The sequence below is a fragment of the Carex rostrata genome, chromosome 3 (assembly GCF_964058835.1).
Source record: "Carex rostrata chromosome 3, lpCarRost1.2, whole genome shotgun sequence".
NCBI classification, from domain to species: domain Eukaryota; kingdom Viridiplantae; phylum Streptophyta; class Magnoliopsida; order Poales; family Cyperaceae; genus Carex; species Carex rostrata.
The window spans coordinates 8,056,154-8,077,736 of NC_135920.1; the positions used below are offsets into that span (position 1 = coordinate 8,056,154).

Consider the following 21,583-nt stretch of genomic DNA (forward strand, 5'->3'; position numbering starts at 1 on the left):
ACTATTCGGACTTTGAAAACAGAGAAAAATGATAGAGTACATTTGGGTGCACAAAAATTTGGGTGCATTTGAACCCTCCTCTATATATATATATAGAGTACGGCTAACGCGCTTCCTCTAGCATATGGGCCGAAATGTTTCCGGTGGAAAGTTGAAATTTCAAAATCAAAAAAGTCGATCTGAACCGTTCATCTTCTTCTCCATATTAATATCTGCTTGGAGACCAAATTTTACATTTTTCTGAAATTATTTACTATTTATTAAGCCACTTTGAAAATTGCTGATCCAACGGTGGCTTACCAAACAGTAAAAATCAGAAGCTACCGTTGGATCAGCGATTTTCAAAATGGCTTAATAAATAGTTAAAATTTCAGAAAAATGTAAAATTTGGTCTCCAAGCAGATATTAATATGGAGAAGAAGATGAACGGTTCAGATCGACTTTTTGGATTTTGAAATTTCAACTTTCCACCGGAAGCATTTCAGCCCATATGCTAGAGGAAGCGCGTTAGCCGTACTATATATATATATATATATATATATATATATATGACAGAACCGAACTATTTTGTCATCCTTTTTTATAAACATATAGATGATCTAAAATAAAATAAATTAATAAAACTATTAATCGTTATTGTAAAAATATTATCAAATTTAGTTCCCTTGAACACCAGTAAAAAATATTCGTACATAATTGTTCAGTACGTTCTAATTTAATGCATTCTGTTTTATTTTAACTAATTGAAAAATGAATACATTAAATTAACTTATCACCAAACAGTTAGTTGGGTATCTGACCGGCCGCCTATGTATTTATCCCAAAAAATAATGCAACATGATATTGAATAAAGCTAATCTACCACAAAAGAGAGCTTCTTAAAATTAAAAAAAAAAAAAAAAAACAGACGAGCTAAACCGATCTACTTAATACATTTATGTATTTGATAATTGAAGTAAAAATATTGATGTTTAATATTAATAAAATAAGTTGATGAAATAGTTTTGAGTAAAAGAGTAAATTGTATTTATGTATTAATATTATGTTAGCAAACAAGCAAAGTAGTTATGATAAAAAAATGTCAAAATTTTGAAAATTTGATGATTTAACTTAACTTTAATTTTGGAGTAATGTATATACGGTATAGTGTCTCTATATCATCTTAAAGCACCTTAAAACACTTTGATTTACTTATAACCTTAAAACACAATATTGGTTTTGGTGCGTTAAACTCTTTGGTTTAGTACATTAAAGTACCTTAAAATACTTAAATCGATCACAACTATATCACGTAACTAGGGCGGTTAATGATATCATGAGTTCGGGCGAGTTAAATCGATCACAACTATGTCACATAACTAGAGCTTGTGCTCGGTTTATTAAGTTAATGAACGAGTCAGTTCAAGTTGAGAAGACAATACTGAGTTGACAATTATGCTCGTGCTCAACTTGATAAATGCTCAAGTTGACTCGTGCTCGTTAAGCGACTCGTTAAAAAATCAAGCATGTAGGTAATTTTGAATTTTGTTTTTTGTTTCAGAACTAGACATGTTGAGTTGTACAACCAGACTCAAGCATAACAAATTATTAGTAAATTAATTTCAACAGTGTCTTATAAGTACTCACATAAAACAAAATATTTGCACATTATTTTAAATTTGTTTTTGTTGATCAACTCAAACATCATGTCTTAATGTTGTATCTTTCTACGTAATTAATAAATAATTGTACTAGATAAATAAAATAAAAAAAACAAACTGTTATAATAAAATTTTCTTCACATAATAATAGATACATCATTCAAAACTATTAGCATTGATAAAATCTTATCAATCTTTTTGTAATTTTAATTTAATTTGGAGTTGGATTCGGTTGGACACTACTTGAGATTAAATGTAGTATGATTTCATATAATTCAGTTCTTAATTAGTGAGTTGGAGTCTGCTCATGCTCAATCATTAAAGTTAATGAACGAGTCATGAGCGATTTTCACATCTCTACACATAACTATAGTAACTATACATGTGTATTGCTTATTACCGTATTTGTCCTCTATTAATGGACAATTTTACAAACTACTATTCTTCTAAAATCCATCAAACAAAATACCCCTCCTTCAAAATTATTAATAAAAAATGACCTTGTGAGCTCTAACTTTCCCTTCCCTTCCCTTCCTCTTTCTCCTTCCTCTCATGTAATCTACTCTCCTCTTTTCTCCTCCCAGCTCCAATTTCAACGTCTAAAAAAAATATTTACCGAAATTATGGAGGATACAAGGTACCTTGCCCAGCCTTTGAAATTATTAAGCAGACTACTGAAGCAATTAATCCCTTTTAAAACACAAGATATTGAATTATTTTTTACCTAACAGAAGGATCAATATTGAACAAATTAAATCAAGCTTGTTCATGTTTGTGCTTGAGTTGGGGCTTGTCTTCAACATTTTTTTCATGTCTTATTAGGTCAGTCAGGTGCACTATTATTATTTGATGAGGATCATTTCACAACAAGAATGAGACGCGATAAATTAATCAGATGTAAAGACGGAAAATAACTTCAATAATTGAAATGCACCAATACAATGCAGGGATTTGACAAGGCCAGGCGACCTGTAGTTGTCCTTTTAGGTGCTAAGCATTTCAAAGGCGAGATTGAAGAGTTTAACCGTACGTAACTTATTTCTTACATGCACTGTCTAGTGTCTATTATACCAAAGTATGAAGAACAAAAATTGAAAAAAGAATATTCAAATAATTATAATGTACGTGATTTTCTCTTCTCATTTAAAACAAGTTTTCTATGAATAAGTAATGCCAGCAAAAGATTGTTCAAGTAATAATGGAGTATATTTTCCTCAATTAACAGGTTTTTAGTTTACCGAGTGGCCAAGATAAATTCCTTTGCATAACAGATCTCAAGGGATAGGGATATTTTAATTCAAACATACATTGCTATCTGACAGCCATTGATATTATGCATGTATACAAAAAAAATTCTCTTTTATGAAAATATACATTTTTTTTTCATCTGCTATTCTTTTTTTTTTTCAATAATTTCATTATGTTAGATATAATGATTTGATAGAGTCGAAAAAAATTCTTGTTTGAAACTTTTTTTATTGTTCATATATAATTTGGATTTGGGTAATTGGGTTGCATTGTATTTTTTTTTTGCTGTCAAATACAAAATTACTATCCGAAAAGGCTGAGCAAGGTACTTAGAACCATGTGCCGTTTGTCCTCATGAAAATATGGAAGATTATCTCTCCCTTTATCAACAAGATCACAGGAATACCAAAAATAATTTCGGTAATTTTTTTATTTTTTTTAGTTGTTGAATATTGTTGGAGCTGGGAGAAGGAGATCAACTAGAGTAAATGAGAGGAATGAGAAAGGGGGAGGGAGGGAAGGGAATGTTGGAATCTACAAGAATATTTTGTTAATATTTTTAAAGGATGGATATTTTGTTTGATGGATTTTAGAAGAACGGTACTTTGTAAAATTTCCCTCTATTAACTACCTTAAAGTACTTAAATCAGAACTATGTCACTTTTGATTGATTCATTAAAAATATACATTCAAGTGTGGAAGGTCTGTACGTTCAACATGAATAAATGACGTCCAACATGAATTGAGATTCTAAGCACATGAAGCATTGTTCTATTAGAATAAAGAACTTGTTGTGCTATTAGAATATTCGAAACAAATGATTAACTAGCTAGTTACATCATTACTCTATATAATTACGAGAGGTTTTAAATAATTCATGGACCTCCAAAACAAACTAATTAAAGTACATCACAACATTACAAAAAACATTATTTAGGATAATGTAAATAAATTTGGGAAAATTTTCTATATGCCACTCCAAAACTTGAAAAATACCAATTTGCCACCCCAAAACTCAAAATTTCCTATATGCCACCCTAAAATCATCTAATTTACCAAATTGCCACATTTTTACATCTGATATACGTATTCCCTTAAAATTATACTGAAAAGTGTTGTATAAAAAATATTTTTTCGTATTTCCATTTTACCCTTCATTTTTCATTTGAACAAATGAAAATGGATCTGTCCAGTACCTATCTTTCGCCTTCTACCTTCTACCTTTCACCTTTCTCTCTTTCACTCTTACTCTGTCTACCAAAACCCTTCCTCTGCCAACACCCTGCTCTCCACTGACGCACACCTCCGTCGCTCTCCATCAAGAACCGCTGCTCTCTCTCCTCTCTCTCGGCAAAGCTCTTCTCTCAGCCCTCTGAAACTAGGGTTAGCTAGCGACAACCTCACAGGTTCGTTCATGGTCTTAGAAATTAGTAAGCTTTATCTCCTCTCTTTTGTTCTCTCTAATTTCTTAAAATTTATAGCAATTTTGTAGTTTGTTGAAACTTGGGTATAAAAAAAAAAAAAAAAAAAAAAAAAAAAAAAAAAACTGAAATTGGCAACCACGGGTTAGTAAATTCCAAAAGCCAGTAAATTTAGGTTTAAATTAGATGGAAACAAGAAAGAAACCCCAAGAACATCATTTGCAGTCAGATCCAAAATGCTCTTCCTTTCATCTTCTTCTTTTGCAATTTAAATGATCCAAGTTGCCCCATTTGTGCTGTCCAATACTACTAAAGTATAATAATTTGTTTTAGTGTAATTTGCCAATTTTGGCTGTAACGTGGTGGAGAAAATATGATTTATTAGATTATGTAGTTTATGAATGTATGCTTATTTGAGGTATAATACACAGCTTCAAGGTCTAAATTCTGAAACTTTTAGTCAGATTAACTTCGGCCCAGCCTTCCACCATGCATCGTCATCGGCCACTGGTGGAGAATCACACGACGTTCTCAGAGATCTCCACAACTTCGGCCCAGCCAAGCCGCTCCTCTCCGATGGTGCCATGCCCTAACTATGGCCACAAAGTGATCAAGCTCATGAGCCAAACTCCGTCGAACCGAAACAAAGTGTTTTACAAGTGCCAAAAAAACACAACGGTATGTAATTTTAGCAATTTAATCTTCTTTTCCATATGTTTTCTTGGATTGGGGCTATGGTACTATTGTATATATTTACTCCAATCTCTTGTCATGGTAAATGATCTTCATGGCAATCCAACCAGTTAAATGAAAGCACCAATAGTGATTAAAAATTTAAATACCAATTATGAAATTGTAATTAAGAAGATGACTGCATATATATGTGATCTGGATTAATATTAGCAGGAGAGGGAATGCTTACTTGATGGCTTTTACTTCTTTATTTACGATTTCAATTTCATTATTATATATTTTTTAAGAAGTTTTCCTCTCCTTTTCCAACCAGTTTTCCTCTCTGAATCGAACTTTTATTTTATTTTTGTGTAATTGCAGTGGAATCATAGTTGCAATTTCTTCATGTGAGAGGAGAAGTACGAGGAATTTCTTCGCGAATTAGGAATTGTGAAACAACAGAGTGATGTCGAGCATGTGGTAACAGACGTTCGTAGAAATGAAGCTCGATGTGATGTTGAGATGGGAGAATGGAAGGAACAGAACTCTCTCCTTGTTAAATTAGTGGAGCAAATCAAATTTCTCGTTGCTATCATTGTCTTTGTGATGATCGGTGTTTTAATTGTATATACAAGTAGCGTTGATGTTTGGATGTTAGAATTTTAGGGTTATGTTAGACTTTGTGTTTTAATTAATTTTTTTTTTTGAAAAAAAGGCATATAGCCCATTGCATTTGCAATAAGAGTTTTTGTACAACACCTTCTACCATCATAACACCTCCTACTTAATAGTTCATACTAGAAAGTCAACCAAAATCAAACAATAACCAATTGACCTATTACAATCTAACCTGCCTCGAATGGCACACAAAATATTAGATTTGACCTAATTAGAAAAAACCATGCTAGACCCGCAGTATCAGAAGCACCTACTACTCATTGTAGTCCTTATGCTCTAGTTCTTCTACACTGGAATGGTATCATCCTCGATCCTACTCAGCTGAGCCGGGCCCACCCATTCACGAAGGGGAATCTCTGCCACATCCATAGGCATCCAGTTCTTCAGCTCCTGCACCACAGCATCCTTCACATTTCCTGCCCAGTAATGTACCAAAGAAATGATTAGAAAAATTAGAGACCTATTAGTTTTCAATTTAGCCCCTGTAAAACAAACATCATTGCGATGTTTCCAAAGGATCCAACACACTGCACTTAATACAATTAAAGCTGCAATTTGTTGATGGCTATGTAATGAAAGAATATATGTTAAAACATCCGGAAAAGAGTCCCATGTGTGAAACACCTCCTGAAATTCCCCCATCCAAACCCATATTCTTTTAGCCAACCTGCAAGTGACAAACAAATGATTTACATTCTCGTCAAGTGAACAAAAATGACATTGTGTCGATCCGATCCAACCTTTTTTCCTTAATGATTTTTTGGTAAGGATTCTTTTGTTAGCTACCAGCCATATAAATGCCCTAATCTTGGGGGGAATTGGTAATTTCCACCAAATTTCATGTGTTGTAGTCCGTACCCCGGTATAGGATAAAAGAGCATATAAAGATTTAACAGTATACGTATTAGAAGGATCCTATCGCCAAGAGATTTTATCATATGCATGCGTAAATGCAGTGCTACTAATTAAATGTAATACTTCAGCCCATTCTATTGCTAAAATTCCTGTCAGAGATCTACGAAATTGCAATACTTGTCCATGAGAAGACAACACCTCACTAACTGAAATCTGTTGTTGGTGGCACAATTCATATAGTTGCGGGTAACTGAAATCTGTTGTGTTTTAATTGTTATGTTAGATGTTTGGATGTTTGCAACACCACGATTTAGTGCGAGTAAAAAGCACAAATGCATAAGAAGTCTTGTAATTGTGAACTAACTACAATTATTTTGGTAAGCTAATTTAGATTAAGTTGAATCATGACCATTCATTAATCTAATCTTTCTCCCTTGCAAGTGACTTGTCATTTGTCTTTTTTGAATTATACCAATATTAAAGTCTCTAGTGATGTTACATAGCTTTACTTCAAAAGATGGACCGAGATGCTCAAGCCTTGGATGACCGAATAGGTGGTGCAAATATTGTTGAAATCTAGTTAGGATTTCATTGTACTGCGTTTCTTATATGTGTAAAGTTACATCTTATTTGTCTCCTACCTTTTCACTATCTTGCCTCCTATTGTAAACGATCAAAATGCCTCGAATAGGCACCCAATAAGATAAAACTCGAAGTAACAATAATACTGCCTCTGCACCTCTGCATTTCGAATAGGCACCCAATAAAATATGATCCGATTTTAAATAAATTGAGGCAAATTAATAGTAAGAAATGATAAAGCTATCGTATTGTCTCCTGCCTTTTCACTATCTTGCCTCCTATTGTAAACGATCAAAATGCCTCGAATAGGCACCCAATAAGATAAAACTCGAAATAACAATAATACTGCCTCTGCACCTCTGCATTTCGAATAGGCACCCAATAAAATATGATCCGATTTTAAATAAATTGAGGCAAATTAATAGTAAGAAATGATAAAGCTACCGTATCAGATTTATTTAATGTAAAATAAACCAATTGGCATGTGGTAATTCCTGCAGGCATCCTATCTCAGTTTGACAAATATTTCATTTATCTAAGATCATATTTGTTCCTATTGCATCTACAAAAGGCTGAATTCATCAAAACAGCATCACTATAAATTCGAGTTAAAAAAATGCGAATAAAAAGCAACAAATTAATAGCAAACAAATAGCAAATGACAAGTCACTGTTATAGTAAACAAATAGCATTGCTAAGTCTATTCCATCAAAATGAGGCAAATTAAGATTACTCATATTGTGATCCCTGTTATAGTAAACAAATAGCATTGCTAAGTCTATTCCATCAAAATGAGGCAAATTAAGATTACTCAACAAATAGCACTCTCAACACTCTGTGTCCATCCGAGTCTTCCCTGTTCTCTTCCTGCACATAAGAAAACATCAAGCTTATCATTTATTTGAAAAGTAGATTGACATAATAAACTCAGAAAACCAAAAACAATGCAACAATACCTCTTGTTGGTGCTTGGTCCAGAAATTGAGGCATCGTCTGTATCACCAGGAAGTGAAGCTTTGCATGTTCTTTCTTGGTGACCATACTGCTTGCATCTCTTGCATTGGTGTTGTTTTTTGGACTTGTTCTCAAGACAACCATGGATCCTTTCTTTTCTAGGCCTCCCGGGTGGTCTTTTCGTCTTGGGTGGATGAACCGTGAACCCCGGATCATGCTTGATCCATTGTGATTTGTCGGTCATGGGTCTGATCACTTCGGCATATGCAACTCTAAATATGTGAAGTGAATAATAGTCGTGTACATAATCCTCAATACGAGCTCCTCGAAGTAAGCAAATAAATGCAATAGCATGAATGCATGGTGCTCCACTGATCTGCCACTCTCTACAAGTGCACTCTTTTCTATCTAACTCCACCGCATGTCTCCAAGCATTGCCATCCAAGTCCATTCCACTCACTTCTACACACTTATCACCACCTCTACTAATGCTCACATTCCCAACATTCCTACTTTTTGCATTCAATTGCTTGATCACGCTTGGGAGAATCACACCTTGGAGCTTGGCACCAACAATCCTCCTCTTGTCAAATGTCATCATTAATCGTTGCCTAATCTGATCAACAAGATCAACGATATGCAAATCCTTCAAGTCTTTTATCCAACTATTGAAGCTCTCTGATATGTTATTATTGACATACTCACACTTTGATAGCTCCGAGAACTTACTTCTACACAATAATTGCTTGTGATTCTTCTCGAGATATGTAATAGCCTCGGGTGATACTTTCTTAACCTCACTCAAATGGTGCTGGCACTTTTCTATGGTGTACGCCCTCGCTGCAGGCCACATATGAGTAGTAAATACATCACCACGGTACCTTTTTTTGAAGTTCTCCATCAGATGCCTCATGCATTCCCTATGCTCCGAATCGAGAAATACGCTTGCAATAGTAGCTGCTAATCCCTTGCATGCATCCAAAGAGATAGCCAACCCCGACGGAGTTCCTATTACATTCCTCAACTGACTCATAAACCACGTCCAATTCTCCGTAGTTTCTGTATCAAAAACTGCATATGCAACTGGGAACAACCAATTATGCCCATCAATACCGGCAGCAGCTGCTAGTTGTCCATTCCACTTGCCCGTCAAATGAGTCGAATCAACCCCTAAATATGGTCTACAACCTTGTACAAACCCGTCTATGCAAAGGTTTTAGAGCCACAAAAATCTTGCTAAAAAAATACCTTATTGTCATCCTTTTTGCAATCTATCTCAACAATGCTAACGGGACATATTTTCTCCAACTCCGCCTTAAAATTGTACAGCAATTGGAAGCTCTCCTCCCACTTCCCGTGAATTTGATCAATAGCACATTGCCTTCCCAACCAAGCTTTTCTATAAGACACCTTGACATGGAACTCATCCTCTAACTTATTCTTTACTTCCTTTGCTCCAGCCGAGGGATGCTTTTGTAACCAATCGCCTACCCTATCAGAAACCCAAGACTTAGAAGCCATCTTCCCGTCAACCATGGTAGTGGATGGACATGTATGTTCAGCTGGTAATAACTTTACCTGCAGTTATGAAAATTCAAATTTATCATTACCCAGTACATTACAAATTTGAATTACACGTAAATATACCTAAATTTTGCATGCATACCATAAAGGTTTTGTTATCTTGGAGTATAGAAGCACGAATTCTCCAAGGACAATCAGGATGTTTGCACCTTCCTATGAACCTTTTCTTGTCCGACTTTAATGTATGGACTTCAAACTCATTTTTAATGGCAAAATGCCTTAATGCATTTCTGAAGGCATCGACATCAGGAAATAACGCATTAACCTCTATTCTAGGATTTTCAGGGTCAAATGCAATGTTAGGTTCTCACTACACAACATCATCTACCGCTGGCTCCTCATGCACATTATCCTCAACAGCCTCTACTGTTGGCTCCTCGTCCACATTATCCTCCTCTGGATCAACGTGTAACCCCTCGATAGCATGGTTAGCACCCTCATGAGCAAGATCACCCTCAACTTCAGAATTATACATGCTCTCCTCATTGAATCCCACATATTCGTCAAGGTTATCAGATTGATCAGGTTGACCTGACATATTACATCCCTGGGAGCTCCCTATATGAGTTTGACTACCAAGTGCTATGGTTGGTGACGGTTGGGACAGAGTGCATGGATAAGTGGAATTCGTACCACTACATTTTGAGCTTTCATCCAAATCACAAACTACTACAAGAAGTGTAATTTCTCTTTCATTTTGGAACATCCTAAACATCTCTGGTATTTGTGACTCAGATACTACTTCCACTTCTCTACCATCATTTTTGTCAAACATCCATATCTTTGGTGTTTGACAACTCCCCCAACATAGATTGTCAAATAAATCACTCCTCAAATCACACAGAGAGAATCTATCTGAATCCACCACCTGATTTAATTTCTTTCCCTTGACATAATCCTTTCGACCGTCAATTTGCTTCTTGAAGAACCCTTCAATCTTAACCTCTATCCTAAACGCAATTTCTGGGTCATACCTATACAGAATTGTCGAAATAGTGTTAGATTATGCACTAATGAAACATCCATTCAAATTGAAATAGAAATCATGTAACATCCATTCAAATTGAAATAGAAATCTTACCCACTGGGAATCCATGACTTGTCCATCTTATTCACACCTCCAATGCCCTTCCTAAAGCATGCACATGAAATCCCTTGTTGTGTCTAAAATCTATAGAAAATGGTGAAGAATCAATTACTTGTAAGAAAATTTAAGCAAAACTAGAACAACAAACTGATATGCTCACAAATTAAATTGAAGGAAAAAGTTACAACCATACATTGTCAGACATTCCTTAAAAAAAGGCTATATGTTTAAAATAATTTTAGAAATATTTGGATGAAACCCCCAATATAGAGAATCAAATCTTAATCAAGATTCGTTGATTAAGATTGATCAAGATTCGTTCCTTAAGAAAAGGCTATATGCAGGAGGTTCATTTATACAATTTTGAATGCTCCAACGAATCTTGGTTAAGATTTTGAATGCCAATTTTAGAAACAGTTTGCCAATTTTGAATGCCAACAGATTTTGAATGCCAACAGATTTTGAATGCTCCAACTTGGATCATTTAATTTAAACCTAAATTTACTGGCTTTTGGAATTTACTAACCCGTGGTTGCCAATTTCAGTTTTTTTTTTTTTTTACCCTAGTTTCAACAAACTACAAAATTGCTATAAATTTTAAGAAATTAGAGAGAGAACAAAAGAGAGGAGATAAAGCTTACTAATTTCTAAGACCATGAACGAACCCGTGAGGTTGTCGCTAGCTAACCCTAGTTTCAGAGGGCTGAGAGAAGAGCTTCGCCGAGAGAGGAGAGAGAGCAGCAGTTCTTGATGGAGAGCGACAGAGGTGTGCGTCAGTGGAGAGCAGGGTGTTGGCGGAGGAAGGGTTTTGGTGGATAGAGTAAGAGTGAAAGAGAGAGAGGCGAAAGGTAGAAGGTAGAAGGCGAAAGATGGGTACTGGACAGATCCATTTTCATATGTTCAAATGAAAAATGAAGGGTAAAATGAGAAATACGAAAAAATATTTTTTATACAACACTTTTCAGTATAATTTTAAGGGAATATGTATATCAAATGTAAAAATGTGGCAATTTGATAAATTATATTATTTTAGGGTGGCATATAGGAAATTTTGAGTTTTGAGGTGGCAAATTGGTATTTTTCAAGTTTTGGAGTGGCATATAGGAAATTTTCCCAATAAATTTTAGCTAAGTTGGAATGAAACATTACTTTCTGCACGGAGGATGTAAGTTCGAAGTTTGATATGATGAACCATTAAGAATTGATGAATATTTTAATCCTCGTTCTCATGATAAAAGAAATTACACACTACTTAAAAATTAGTTCAAGTTAAAAACTTACGATAATTTTTAAAATTACGGATTTTTTTTTTTTAAAGTTAGTCTAATACGTGCACGATCGAGAAATAAGGAACATTGAACCTTAATTTGTCTATAATATATATATTCATATATACTGTCCTCAAATGTCTAGTGTGTATTTATATCTGATCCACAATTAAGCTATGCAATAAGCAATAAGCAATTTGCATAGTAAAATAAAACTTATACATGATGTCGTGTAAATTATAGGCGACCTGAAAGATGTATCGGAGGATAAAATTATTTTACTTTCAAATATAATGATTTTACCATGACAGTTATTAAGCTTGTTATTAACGATAGTTCCCAAAAATATCACCTCAGATTTGTTTATTTATAAAATACTCTTGAATTTAAAAACTATATTTAGAATAAAATTTACACATATCTTATATGAGGAGGGTTCAAATGCCTTCATTTTTTGTGCTTTCATTATGCCTCCATTTTTAAAAACTTAAATAACTCAGTTTAAATCTTAAACGTCAAAATAAAACCGTTAGATGTGATCTATATATGTTATTCTTTATGGGTCATAAAAAATTATCACATTTTGATTTTGCTTTTATATAAATCAATAAGTTGAAAAATCAACATCTAGAATTATCCACATTAGTATACATTTTTACAAGCTCAAGATGATAACCAAAACAAAGTTGAAATGTCATAATTTTTTACACGTGTATAGATAAAATGATGTAGTTCATATCCAACTGTTTTATTTTGCATTTTAAGATTTAAATTTTGAGTTATTACAGTTCTAAAAAATGAGGCATTTGAACCCTCCTCATCTTATATATAGTTTGACATAACAACACTCGAGAAAACCAAACTCGAGTCACAATCAGAGACGGAACTAAAAATTTAAGATTGAAGAGGTTGAAACATAAAATACATATTGTGTGCATGGTTGCCAAATTTAAACTCAAATTTTCACAATCACAAAAATAAAATTCTAACTAATAACTTAGAAGCACACCTTTAACATTTTGTGAGAAAAATTGAACTATATAATATCTTTAAAAACTTTTAACATATATGATTAAAAAATTTAAAATTGTTAGAATGACTGAGTACCCTGGCTTAACTGTAGATTTGCACCTCACTTAACACCTTGTTTGGATGGAGAGTAGAGGAAGGAATGGGAGGTAAAGAATAGAAGGGAATGGAATGGAATAGAAAGGAAGATTAACATATTTAACCTCTTCGTGTTTGGATGATTAATGAGAGAAAATAAATTTAACTTTCATTTCTATCTTATTTCTTGTTTGGTTGATTAAAATTTAGGAGGTTAATGAGAAATTCGGTGACTGTTGTAGGTTTGAGGAAAAAATCTTGTATGAAAATTATATATGTAAGATATAGGGTTGGACATTTGTGTTATTTTTTCTAAAAATATTTGTAATAAATTTTTTTTCCATCCGTTACACCCCAATTTAGGAGGGAAACCGATTCTATTAATTATCATGATACAAGGTTAAACCTTTCACCTCTTGTACCCTTCACCTCCGACATAATTTTATCAACCAAACATGATTCAACGGAAAGTTTTTGTTCCTTTCCATTCCCTCCCTCCCTCCCTCTACTCTCCATCCAAACAAGGTGTAAATGTAATTTTGTTGCCTACAAAATGGTCAGTGCGTTTACTTTAAAATTTGTGTCATGTTTTAAAACAGAAAGACGACTCAAATCTCATTCTATACTGTCAGGTATGCCACTGAATCTGAATTCATAAAAATAACAGCTTTACCCTTAAAACAGGCAGACGTGTAAACTATTTTTTATTTTTCTTTTTGAGAAGAACGTGTAAAATAACATGCGAGCAGAAATTTTTATTAATAGAAAATTAATTAAATAAATATTCATAATGAATAATGAATCTAGATTTTTTCGAGATATAGAAAAAATGTGATAATCGATAACGTCCTCTGGACGTTATAAACTATCACGGTCAAAATTAGCGATAAACTAATCATCTCAATTATTAATTAACTAAAAAAAAATTCACTGGCCGTTAATGTTTATCACAGTCAGCAATGAATATGGAGAATAAATGTAAAGTCTGGACGTGATTATTAATTATGGTCATAATTTTTTTTTTTAATAAGTGTGATAATTAGTGTTACTGTGATAGTGTATATTAGACTATCACGTTTTTCTATATCTCAAAAAAAATTCAGATTCGTTATATATTTATTTAATTAATTTTTTATTAATAAAAATTTCGGTAGATGGAGAGGGAGTTCCTTTCTTGGTACAAATTAAACCAACTAAAAGTGACAACTATTAAAAATTTTAAGTGATCTTATCCATAGCCCCGGAAAAGGACAAAACCCTTGGACACTCCCCATATCAAGACACGCAGTACAGAACAGACAATTGGGGGGCTATTTCATAATCGACTCCCCCAGGTTAAAAAGTAAACGAGCTCCTTGATCTCGCCGACACATGACACTCTAGCAGTCTAGCGATTCGGTTTGAAACGGATATATAACTTTCTTTCTTTTGCCTAAGGGCTTCATCTCAAAAAAAAAAAACTTTTTTTCTTTTGGCCAATATATCAGAAATGGATGGTAGATTTAAATTTATATATCTTTAATAATTTTGAAATATATTAAATTAAATAATAAATATTTATATGTAAAAGAATCATAGAAAGACAATCTGGGATTATTTCATAAAGCAACCAACTCATCACAGGTAATCCAGGAGAGAATTTGGGGGCGCCGAAACAGCGAATAAAAGAGGCAGCGTGAAAGCTACGGACCAACAACATCCATCACGCGTCGCTCTGAGACAGCTCAACTGGGGCCCACTGTTCGTGACACGTGTTGGGCCAAATGCCGTTGAATTGTATTGTGTTCAACAGCCGACGTCGAAAGTTATTGGGCGGCGGTGTCGTAGGGAAGGCAGCAGCTCGGCCGTTGGGAGACAGATCCAGTCTGGCCATAGACGGTTTTGGATTCAATTTTGATTTTTTTTTTTTTTTTTTTTAGTGGTTGGCAGAGGCTGCCAACAAAAATTTAAATTTTGATGTTATTTATGATTTATCCCGTGACATTCCTGTCTTCCTGACGGTCTGATTTAGATTTTGTGGTTAGAAATAATTTTTTTTTTTTGAAATTTAAACAACTCTTCGTATAACATTCTCACGATTTAAATATAAATATATAGAGTTCGGCTGATATTAATTGTATAAGACTGTCATGTGATAATTTTTAAATCTATCAGATAGATTTTAAATGATGAATATAAAACGTTGAAATTAAGTTGTTTTACGAGTGACGCATTTATATGTAAAATTATAAATTGTTGCGCTAATTTATCATTATATATTTTATCGTTAGATTTTATATTAAATGAATTGAAAATTTTATAAATTTTGTACGTCAATATATCATTCGAATACTAAATAAATTTAAATTTAAATTTGTTAATTAAAGCTTATATAATAAGTTTTCGAGACGATATCATATTACATCACTATACTATCAAATTCTCAAATATATAATTCTTACAAACTTCATTATAAGATCAACAAGAAAAGTACTGAAAATCAAAATTTATAGTTTATTTTACACCTTAGTTTTTAACAATAAATATGAAAAAAATTATGAAATAATAATGAACTCCTTTATAGCTCGAACAAATATTAATGCGATAGTTGAATCGATTTCTATTGAATTCGACTTAATTTGATTTTAATTTAAACTAAACTAAAGCTAAATATGCTCGCTTTAGTTCAATTTGCTAGATTGAAAAGGAATCACCGGTGAGCTGTGCGTCAGTGCGTATCTATCGAGTGATTTAACTGATATGTCTGGTTTTATGTGTATCCTCCTTATATGACTAAAAGTGTCAGGGTCACATACAAAATCTTTTTTAATTAGCAAAAATGTTCTAAGCGAAACTATATCTTGATTTTTCCGAGATTGCCCGACTTCGTAACTGAGCAATGTCCTACACAAACTGCCGTTTAAAATTAATTACACGTGCGAGCTACAAGATTGGTTTAATTTGACCTCATGGATTTAAAAGCTTATTTTTCAGTTTCATTTTGAATTTCTTTTTATACGAGTCTGCTAAAGATACATACTTGAATCCGGCTGGTATGATATTGTTATTATATAATACTAAATTCAATACTTATTTAATATATTTTCATGACAAATTCAAACAATTCAAACTGATTTAATGTATGAGTGATGAATTTACATGCAAGATTTATATATTTTTGAGTTATTTTAGTACAAATCAAGTGTTAAAAATATTAAAAAATAAATATATTAAAATCAACTTAAAAACTCTCACATTTTGCTGTTTGACTCAATAGTAAATAAGTTCGAAAAATTATAAAGTTTGCATATAAATACACAACTAATGAAATAGATCGGTTTGAACGTTTAAATTTGTTATTTAAAGTCGATTTGATAAGTTTTTGAATAGATATTGTATAAATTGAAATGATACTAATATCATACTAGCCAGGCTCTACACACTTAACATAAAAATTTGTAATTAAATATATATAAATAATTTCTTGGGACTCCGGATATTTCGGATTTGAAAAAACTATTATGAATCACATAGTTCGCTGACATATATCATTTTTCAAAAATTCCAAGCTGAATTATGACAGTTTGATTTAAATAAAACGATCCAGACCTTCCTTCATCTATGAATAAGTAACATATTTCAGTGTTCTAAACAATACGAAATAGTATTTTTAGAACTTAAAAACTATAAACTATGAAATAAAAATGTTCTAATTCAGCTACAACCACTATAACAGTAATAACAGTTCAAAGTAGCACGCAGTGTGTACTGCACACTATGTTATATGAGCTTTTATTTAAAGGCTCAATCTAAAAAAAATTCTTTTAAGGACTAAATTTTTTAAAATCCAAATTATTTTTGCATTTAAATTAACCTCTTTCTCATTCTCTTTTAGAAATTACGAGTAGTAGCGAACTGAGACAAGTGAGTAGCAAACTGTGTTTGACAAATCTAAAGAATGACTGATTTGAATATGGGGTAGCAAAATGATACTTAATATATGGTAATTGAAATATTTTGATATATAGTTCATGTCATGATGTTTATGTTATTTTGAATAGAAAACAATAGATAACTACGATACTTAGGTTATTTTGAATAGAAAATGATAGTTAGTGTTGTGCCTTGCCTTGATGTTTATGTTGTTTTGAATAGAAAAATATAGATAGTTTATGGTATTATTAGAGATATATGCAGGGTGGATCCAAGATTTTTGTCAGCAGGGGGGAGGAGTTGGTATGAAGCTATAAATCTCTATAAAATTTTGAATAATATTTTGAATTTTTTACCGATTTAATATAAATATTATAATTTATTAATTAATTGGGTGTTATTTTATTGCTCAATGAAACTTTAGATAATGTTGATAATGAACATAAATATATAATATAATTTTTGAAAAAAAACACTATGTATAATAATTCTTTTTATGCTATTCGTGATACTTTTTTGTATAATTTTCTGTGATGAAATAATAATTGTTATTTAGAACCTTAGTAGATGCGGAAGCACAGCACATCTGATAAACATCGAATTTAAATTGATCTGATGCTGATTCACTTTATTACTTGTACACACCATTTTTAAATTCCTATAGATTAAGCGCACAAATAATAGTCAATCGTACTGTTCCGAAGAGATATCGGTGCCCATCAGATTGCAAACCGCCAGTGTGATTTCACCCGAATTGACCGGGTCAGATGCAGCGGATTTTAATTGGAAGATATTTTTTTTTGAGGAGAGAGATATTGGAAGATATCATGTCAGCATTTAGGAAAATATCCTCCGGGATTGTGTCTCATAAAAATAAAAAATAAAAGAGCATCTAGGGAGACAAAAGTACAAAATTTGCTTACCAAACTTTGGTAACCAAAGCTATGCTACGTGTTTGGACCGGGTAATTTCTCCCAATTAATAAATCAAGGAGTTTGATAGAGATCCATGTTATAAGATCGCGAAATCTAGAATCTTCTAACGCAAGATCCGCTGGAATCAAACCCAGTGTAATTTTGTGCAGGAAAATTTCATGCATATCCCCAAAATTAAAAGATTAGCTCACTAATGAAATTTTATGTATTTTTATTGGAATTTTTCTTTTTTTATTTATAAAAAACATTTGAGATGTAAGGTAATTTTTAATTTAAAAATATTGATTTAAAAATCTCTTTCTAACTGTTCTTGTTAGTTTTCGTTCTTGTCACTCTCTCTTTCTGTAATAATAGTTGACGATGTGATTTAAAAATAAATAAAAGTTATGATACGAGAGTGTAGAGATTTAAAAATTATTAACTTACTTTTATTTAATACTTGACAATTGTTTTTAGTTTTTTTTTTAATTTACTGATATTCTCGAATAGACAAACAAACAAGTCCCTGACATGACCATCTAGAAACGAATTTATTGAACGATAGTAGATTCTGAAATCCATCTGGATACACCAACAAGCAGTGGGCTCAAATTCATATAGGCAATTAAATATTGGGCCACTTGGGACTAGTTGATATTGGTAAATTTAGTTCAATTTATTGGGCCAGCCTAAAAAATATTGTCACGTGAAAATTAATATTACATTTTGCAGGAGGACTAAGTTTATACAAGTCTCAACTTCTATTGGGCTATATCGGCCTAATGGATATTGTTGTTTTGGGTAGAATAGATATTAAGGCCTGATGTAGATTGTGCTGTTGTCTGATGAAGTTTAAAAAAAAGAAAGAAGTAAATTGTAACTATTTGGTGTAGTTTTTTTATTTGTCATACTTTTTACTAACAAATAAATTAAAGATCATTTACTTCGTGAAGAAACCAATTTACTTCATGTTTTAAGAAATCTGTGAATTATGAAATAACCAAATGTATATAATCCGAGCACACTGCAAAGAAAAGCAAAGCAGATGAGATCATGTGAACACTTTGGAGATGATTGTTAAGCATGTTAATTAATAATAACTAAAAAAGCACCAATATTCATTTTAATTAGCCCGCCGAATGTTAATTGGCATGGACCTCGCCGTTTTGTTAAAATAAGAGGGAGAAAACCCGACTTCCCAACTAACGCAAGCAAAGTCAAAAGAGAAAGGAAAATAAAATAAAATAGAAATAACCTTTACAAGAAATAGTTGAAAGTAATTGACAAAATATTAGTTTGACATTTTCGACAATGTTAAAAAATAATATATAATTCTAAAATCCGGAAGTGAAATGTAATTTATATTTTTTCTTAGTTTTAAATTTCTTTTGTTATAATTTAAGAAAACGTTATTAAAATAAATAATTGCCAATAGATCCTAAACACAATTCTATTCGGGTTATCACATCTGCCAATAACTTTTTTTTTTCGAGTAAAGGTTGGAGGTCAAACCACTCAACTATTTAATACTCTTATAATATAACAAATGATTTTCCCTATCCGAATTTTGAACTCATGATATCTCATATAGTGATCATGTGTCTTTGCCACTAGATCAAAAACTAATTATTACATCTGCCAATAACTAAGTTGTTATTTCATAAAAGGTTGATAGTACTCATTTAGCACAAAGTTGAAACTAAACTTGATTATTCATTTTAATTTGAAATTAGTTGGTTTTTACTGCTATATTGTGCTGCTCCCGCAAATTTTCTAGATTTGAAAAATTTTCTTGGTTCCCTTCGACGGGTTGGTACAAAAATAAATTGATATACCTATTTTAGCTTCACGCAATATGTGATTAATACTTACTAGAGACAAAACAAAAAAAATATATAACTGATGTGTTGCACAAAACTAAATTAGTTGTCAATATTTTTTGTTTGGTTGGTAATTGATACCAGTGGCTACTATAAGCAAGAGCACATGTGCTTCTTGTTTCTTTAATTTTTTTCCCTCATTTGCTGGCAACTCAGTTCTCTTTTGGTTTTTGTGTTATACATAAATATGATTGAATACTTCATAAGTGTTACGTATAGATCGAAATTGAAAACAATTAGAAGAATATGAAACATAATGATTCATAGATGAAAAATAATCAATAAAACAAGAAAAACAACAAATACAAGATGAGATTAGAAAAAAATGAAAAACAATCGGTAGGACATGAAAGACAACTAGTAGAACATGAAAGACAACTAGTAGAAAATAAAAGACAACTAAAAGAAAATGAAATACAACTAGAAGAAGATGAAAAACAATAAATACAAAATTTAAACACAACCAGAAGAACATGAAAAATAACTTGTATTAGATGAAAGATAACCAGTACAAGTTGAAATACAACCAATAGAACATGAAAGAAAACTAGTACAAGATGAAATATAACAAAAAGAAGATAAAATACAACGAAAAGAAGATAAACAACTAGTAGTACATGAAAGACAACCAGTAGAACATGAAACACAACCAGAAGATGATGAAATACAACTAGATTAAGATTAAATACATCTAGTAGTAGATGAAAGATAATAAATAGAACATGAAAGACAATAAGTAGAACATGACAGACAAACAGTACAAGATGAAAAATGATATGGGTGAAATAAGTTGTTATTTTTCCTATCATTTAGCATAAATTATTGCCATTTATCGAGTTACAATTGTTTATTTTATGAATAATCAGATTCCTTTTCGTTATTTTACTTGATTTTGGAGAATTGTAAATTTTCAATGATATTGGAGCTAAAACAACCACAAAACGATGCAATTCTAACATTTAGCCTCAGCTGTATGGATGCCTTCATCTGCATGCGACCCAGAAGAGCTACCGCAAATGGTTATGCCATCCGTGCAGTTTACATCCAAATTGCATGCGACTCAGGCATCCGCACGTAGAAACTGTCAGAACAGCGGTTACAGATCTAACTTCCTAATCAAGGCCTATATAAGTATATGGACTCCAGGGAAAGAGGACTCTCTCGAATCTCTGCATAATTGAAGACACATACACATTAGAGAGCATTTAGAATTCTCTTATGGAGGCTATGCAAAGGAGAAATCAATAGAATAACGAAGTCTCCATTAGAAGAGGAGGAAGAGACGAGACTTAAAGACGGCGTGCATGAGAGAAGAGACAACATAGGTGTCTCCCTTCCATCTATCTCTCTATTGCTCTTTTTCTTTATGTCTTTTATCTCTTTTGTTGTTGAACCCGCCATGAGCGGTTAAGCAATCCTTTTCTAGGGTAAAGACATAATCTTGAATTCTTATGAGTTTAATCTAGTTGTTTATTTATATTATCATTGCACTATGATATGAATTCTTACTGAGATTTATCCCTTATGTTCTTACTTATTGTGTGCTCAAAGTGACATCGTATGCATTGAGACGTACGCTCCTTGCATACCATGTGGGGTTAACCAATAACCATAGAATATAAGTATCTTAGATACAAGTAGAATAAACTGATCAGTCGACCACTTGTATCCGAACTTTAGTTAGAGACCTATTAAGATATAGTTTAGTAGACGGAAGTCACACTCTAAACTGATAGTGGAGTAATCTTAATTTTATTATGAAAGGTTAGAGGAAGGACTGA

The 21,583-nt window shown here is 32.4% G+C and overlaps 1 pseudogene across 1 annotated transcript; it reads right to left on the reverse strand.

The window, feature by feature from the left end:
* Positions 1-7,913: 7,913 nt before the first annotated feature.
* Positions 7,914-10,807, reverse strand: LOC144551993 (uncharacterized; annotated as a pseudogene). Its single transcript, XR_013510910.1, has 4 exons — positions 10,716-10,807; positions 9,717-10,608; positions 8,053-9,628; positions 7,914-7,963 (listed from the first exon to the last, which is right to left on the reverse strand). The product of XR_013510910.1 is annotated as an uncharacterized LOC144551993 (transcript).
* Positions 10,808-21,583: the final 10,776 nt, after the last annotated feature.